We start from the raw sequence: 6808 nt of genomic DNA, 5'->3' as shown, positions 1-6808 counted from the left end.
TGATACAAACCCCCCAAAAATCAATTTTAACTCCAGGTTGTAAGGCAGCAAAATAGGAATAATGCCAAGGGGAGTGAATACTTTCGCAAGCCACTGTAATCTTTATTTCTGAACAATTTGATGTTATTTTAACAGAATGTGGAAAAAGGGAAGTGGTCTAAATACTTTCCGAATGCACTGTACATATTGCAGGTGACAGAAAAAGCAGAGAATAGATGCCATTGAAGAGATTTAATCATCAAGGTAATATTGAAGCTATAAATCAGTTATTGTAGCGACGATAAGATGGCGTGACTACAGTTTTATTAGTTTTCTTATCTTGCTTGTCCTGGAGGTGAATGTGATCATAGGGGATGAGGAATTGGGGTTGTGGACTGTCGAACACTGGGTCAACGAGGAGGATTTTGCATAGCCCAATAGCCCTGCGCCCTTCAGCAAATTTACTTCATCATGTCTCGTCTCCATGCTAACCATCTGCAAAATATGGGATGCCAAGGGCACATTTTATAGACTTCATGATCAATTGTTAGACATAGGTATGGTGTCATTGAGGATTCCTCTTGTTAGAATCGAGCTACTTGTATTTCTTCCGATCATTTCCTATTCCGATTACAAAAAAAAGTGTTTTTGAGGATTGACAATGTTGCGTTATTTTGATTGGGTGACATTGATACTACAACTGAGCAAACAGATTACTAATGTGAAACAGTAATATGGGACATCACTGTTAGAGCGCATACCCATCTGACTCAATGTGCCCATTCAATTGTACATCCAGTTTTACCCCTAATGTGGCACAACATTATTTGGGAAACAATATCAAATGTATGTCTTTCTATGTCTTTGGCTGAATTTCACGCATCGTCCAATGATGGGATGAGTGTATTTATGTCATTGGAAGCCAAGCAGTCAGTATGATATCACATAATTTTCAGTTGATGCCCCCACTTTCAAACACCTGTTTTGTTTTCCTCAAAACTAAGCTGATCGGTATGAGAAAAGGTCTTCAGAATTCATTAACATAAAATGTTATGTCCAATCTGCTTCCATTTTGTTCCATGGCTACTGTTTCCAACTCACTTCCTTCTCGTGAAATAGCCTTTGACACATTTGTATGCATCCTAAATGGCTTCCTATTCCCTATATAGTGAACTACTTTTGATTGGAGCCCAGGTCAAAAGTAGTGCCCTATATAGAGAATATGGTGCCATTTTGGACACAGCTCTAGGTCTGATGGGACCTGGTCAAAAGTAGTGCACTACAGTATGTAGGGAATATGATGTCATTTGGGATGCATCATGGGCCTGGTAGAAGGGGACTGAGTGGATAACATCCCTGCTGGAGCAGGGCCATTGGTCAGAGCTGACATTCCCATAGATAGCCCTTGTCACACTTGTGGTTCACTGTATCTCAGACAGAAACTGTCATTTATCTAAAGAAAGACTGATAATCCTTCCCAGGTTTAGACCAGTGTGATAGGCAGAAGGCCTTCAGTGCAGGAACACATAATTACTAATCATAGTAGGATGGCTGCATGCATGAGGCATAAGACATAACTCCATCTGCATGGTATGTATTTATGTAGTCTGAATAGTACACCACTCCCTTGTGTACCCCTTTTGACCAGGACCCATAGGACTCTGGTCAAAAGTACTGACTATGCAGAGAATATGGTGCCATTTGGGACATGATGGGCATATCAGCTGTCCAGAGGAGTACCAGTAGATTTTTGCATTTACATTTTAGTCATTTAGCAGACACTCTTATCCAGAGCGACTTACAAAAGCAGCTGCATATATTTTCCTAATGGTGGCCCGGTGGATAGATATGTCTTGATAGATGCTGTATGTGTAAATATTAGCAAATCTATGAAATCAATTAAATAATATCAATTAAAGGAAAATAAAACACGTGCAAAAAGTCATGCACAATTAGAAAGGCATACAATGTTACTTGTGTTATGTCCTATGCCTCAGGTATGCAGCCATCCTACTACGGTTAGTAATAATTATGTTTATGGATAAGGGTAAATGAGATTAAATTGAGTGTAGGTGCTTTAATACATGTATCATATGGGGCTAGGACACAGGGTAGCCCTATGGGGCCTGGTCAAAAGTAGTGCACTACAAACTACATAGGGAATAGGGTGCTATTTGGGATCCACAGAGAGGCTGTGCACACCCTTAAATCCCAAGGCCTCGGTCTTGATTGATGGTTAATCAGCTCCTCGGTTAGGGAATTAGAAATTAATTTGAAAATTAATTAACAGGAAAAAAAATGTTTGGCACATGTACATGTCAGAGTCCATGTCTGTGTTTTTATTGTATGAATGTGTGGCTAAGCACAAAGAGAAAGACAGACAGTACAGGACAGTATAATACATTTCCAAGGGTAAAAATGGGGGGAAATGACAAGGTAGCAATTTTTTATTCTCAGGTACTCTTGTTGATCCATGCAGAAAAAAGGCAGTAGAGAGATCATTGGTGAGGAAAACAATGCAGACTTATTGACATTTATTTGATGGTAATATTTAAATGTGCATTGGACACCAGCTGTCTGAATTCAGAATTCTACACAAAACAAGATGGCATAGTCATTCAACTACGTTACCAACCTACTGTGCCTGCCTTGGTGCGGCTACATATCAGAATTCAGAACCCTGACATTATTAAGCTATGTTGATAAGGTCTTATCTACAGTACACCATATACATTACAGAGATACTCTATAAATTTTCATTCCTTCTCCTCTATGTGTGGGAGAGAGAAGTGATCCTTGGAAAGCCTCTAGGGGAACCAGAAAGGTGTCGGCTGGAACTGAGACTTAAACGCGACACACAGACACTTAGATAACACATTGAAATGTTAGTCACCTCCTCCTCCCCATCTGATTGGTGAATAAACCCTGCAGGGTATCTGCAGGCCATCCTCTGGGACAGGGCCCAGCCAGTCTGCCTTTCACTCAGATCATACAGGATCCATCATCCATCCCCCTCAGATTAAAATGTTAACTGGATATGAGAGGAATAAAGAAGTCTGGTAGGAGGGATAAAACTAATATTATACAAATATAAAATTAAAGGGGAAAAACTATAGATTTTATGGCTTGGTTTGGACCCGAGTGAGCTCTCAACTATGTTGTTGTAAGAAATGTGAGATGAGTTTAATTACATTTAATGTAGGAGTTATTGAATTAGAGTTTGCAATATATGCATTCAGTAATTTCCGTACATTCAGTACTTTGCCGTTTTACATTCAGTAGGCTACAGTAGCATTTCAGTACTTTTTTTACTATGGTTTGAGTAGAGATTTTACTCAGAGTAGTGCTAGAAAATTGTAAATGACACAAGGTGAGGGGACAGTAAAGTTTTATGGTAGAGAGGTAATTTATCCAATAAAGCGGATGTATCACCAACTGAACATTTTCATAAGTGAGTGTTCACAGTAAGGCTGAATGAAGTGTCAGCACTTTGGCTGGGATGAAGTCGGAGGCATCTTCTGGCCTTTTCTCGTTAAACCATGCAACACTTCTTCCTGCTTCCCGCTCACAACATCACTCCCCTCAAATGTCACCATACATTAGTGGGAATTTGTGCATAAGTGAAGAAATGATGTCATTCTCCAAAACATTTTTGATCCAAGAGCTTAACACTGATAACATGAAAACAGCACAATTTGCTTTCAGTGGGGAGTATATCTAGAAGACATGGTTGAATGATTTTAAAAGGTTGTTTTTTTAACACACTATGACTGAGTAAAGGATTCAAAGTTCCTATTTTTGTTGTTGAATGAACTACATTTTATTTGAGGATTGAAACAACTTGAAAGCTAACATACTGTATGTCCTCATAAGGCCAGGGCCAGGATAGACTAATGATGGAAGGAGGCAGTTGCATTGAACGCAACTCAATTTAGCAAATTTTAAATGTAAGATCCACAGCATTAATTAAGTGATAAAGCCTGAGAGGCCGGCAAACCGTGCCAATACAGTGCATTCGGAAAGTATTCAGACCCATTGACTTTTATCCATATTTTGTTACATTACAGCCTTGTTCTAAAATGGATTAAAAAAAATTCATGTTATCATCAATCTACACACAACACCTCATAATGACAAAGCAAAAATGGGTTTTAGAAATCTTTGCTTATGTATAAATAAATAAAAACAGAAATATAACATTTACATAAGTATTCAGACCCTTTACTCAGTACTTTGTTGAAGCACCTTTGGCAGCGATTACAGCCTTGAGTCTTCTTGGGTGTGACGCTACAAGCTTGACACACCTGTATTTGGAGAGTTTCTCCCATTCTTTTCTGCAGATCCTCCCAAGCTCTGTCAGGTTGAATGGGGAGTGTCGCTGTACAGCTAATTTCAGATCTCTCCAGAGATGTTCGATCGGGTTCAAGTCCGGGCTCTGGCTGGGCCACTCAACAACATTCAGAGACTTGTCCTGAAGCCACTCCTGCGTTGTCTTGGCTGTGTGCTTGGGGTCATTGTCCTGTTGGAAGGTGAACCTTCGCCCCAGTCTGAGGTCTTTAGCACTCTGGAGCAGGTTTTCATCAAGGATCTCTCTGTGCTTTAGTCTGTTCATCTTTCCCTTGATCCTGACTGGTCTCCCAGGTCCTGCCGCTGAAATACATCCCAACAGCATGATGCTGCCACCACCATGCTTTACCGTAGGGATGTTGACAGGTTTCCTCCGGATGTGATGCTTGGCAATCAGGTAAAAGAGTTCAATCTTGGTTTCATCAGAGCAGCGAGTCCTTTATGTGCCTTTTGGCAAACTCCGAGCGGGCTGTCATGTGGCTTTTACTTAGGAGTGGCTTCCGTCTGGCCACTCTACCAAGGCCTGATTGATGGAGCGCTGCAGAGATGGTTGTCCTTCTGGAAGGTTCTCCCATCTCCACAGAGGAACTCTGGAGCTCTGTCAGTGTGACCATCGGGCCCTTCTACCCCGATTGCTCAGTTTGGCCGGGCGGCCAGCTCTAGGAAGAATCTTGGTGGTTCCAAACTTCTTTAATTTAAGAATGATAGAATTTGTCATTATGGGGTATTGTGTGTAGATTGATGAGGGGGAAAAAATAATTTAATCAATTTTAGAATAAGGCTGTAACGTAACAAAATGTGGAAAAAGTCAAGGGGTCTGAATACTTTCCGAATGCACTGTATATTCTCCAATTATCACTTTTATACAACGGGTTACCAACAGATTCAAACAACTATTGACATATTTTCATTAAAAACATTATTTTGATGAGTTTATTCATACTAATTCATCCTTCCACAAGACATAGTCCCGAAACAAATCTAGGGTTGCTACCCAAGCTGGCTGGTGGTTCAATCTATCGGTTCGGTTGCCAGGGATGTGAGCAGTCTTTTTGACCAGTCTTTTAGTTATTCAGTCTTTTTGTTTTGTATCTATGGATAGTCGTTTGTTCTAAATGTTCCATTGCCATACTGGCTGGCAACATTCTTATCCCTTGCTTGCTAGCTAGCCAACTATGACTAACTTATAGTCACGTCAAAAAGTGCAGCCAGAATAATAGCAAAGTAGCCGTATGTAAGAGGTGTGTAACTGGTGGCAGGGAAGTCAGACGCAGGAGAGCAGAACTTGGTAAATAGCTGGAGCAGTTTAATAGTAAAACCAACGGCATAAGAAAATACAAAATATGGGTACAATAACCCGACGCGCACCAGTCAAACATATGTGCACATGCACTTACAATAAACAATACCACACAAAGACATGGGGGGAACAGAGGGTTAAATACACAACACATAATAAGGGAAATGAGAACCAGGTGTGTTGGAACACAAGACAAAACAAATGGAAAATGAGAAATGGATCAGCGATGGCTAGAAGACCGGCGACAACGACCGGCGAACACCGCCCGAACAAGGAGAGGCATCGACTTCGGCAGAAGTCGCGACAGTATCCCCCTTGACTCGCGGCTCCAGCGGTGTGCCGACACCGGCCTCGGGGATGACCCGGAGGGAAAGGCGCAGGGCGATCCGGATAGAGACGGTGGAACTCCCGCAGCATTGAAGGGTCCAACACGTCCTCCACTGGAACCCAGCATCTTTCCTCCGGACCATACCCTTCCCAGTCCACGAGGTACTGAAGGCCCCTCGCCCGATGTCCTGAATCCAGTATGGAACGAATGGAATACGCCGGGCCCCCTCGATGTCCAGAGGGGGTGGAGGAACCTCCCGCACCTCAGACTCCTGGAGCGGGCCAGCCACCACCGGCCTGAGGAGAGACACATGGAACGAGGGGTTAATGCGGTAATCGGGGGGAAGCTGTAACCTGTAACAAACCTCGTTAATGCTCCTCAGGACTTTAAATGGCCCCACAAACCGCGGACCCAGCTTCCGGCAGGGCAGGCGGAGGGGCAGGTTTCGGGTTGAGAGCCAGACCCAGTCCTCTGGTACTAACACCAGGGCTTCACTGCGGTGACGGTCTGCGCCAACTTTCTGCCGCAGCATGGCACACTGAAGGTGAACATGGGCGGCCTCCCATGTTTCCTCTGCGCCCCGGAACCAGTCATCCACCGCAGGAGCCTCGGTCTGACTCTGATGCCCCAATACACACTGGAAGAGGGAGAGGTTAGTGGAGTAGTGGCGGAGGGAGTTCTGGGCCATCTCTGCCTAGGGCACGAATTCTGCCCACTCCCCCAGCCGGTCCTGGCAATAGGACCTCAGAAACCTACCCACATCCTGGTTAACTCTCTCCACCTACCCGTTAGTCTCGGGGTGAAAACCTGAGGTAAGACTGATCAAGACCCACAGACGTTCCATGAGCGCTCTC

The sequence above is a fragment of the Salmo salar genome, chromosome ssa29 (assembly GCF_905237065.1).
Source record: "Salmo salar chromosome ssa29, Ssal_v3.1, whole genome shotgun sequence".
Classification (NCBI taxonomy): Eukaryota; Metazoa; Chordata; class Actinopteri; order Salmoniformes; family Salmonidae; genus Salmo; species Salmo salar.
Note: the sequence above shows the minus strand (reverse complement) of the source record.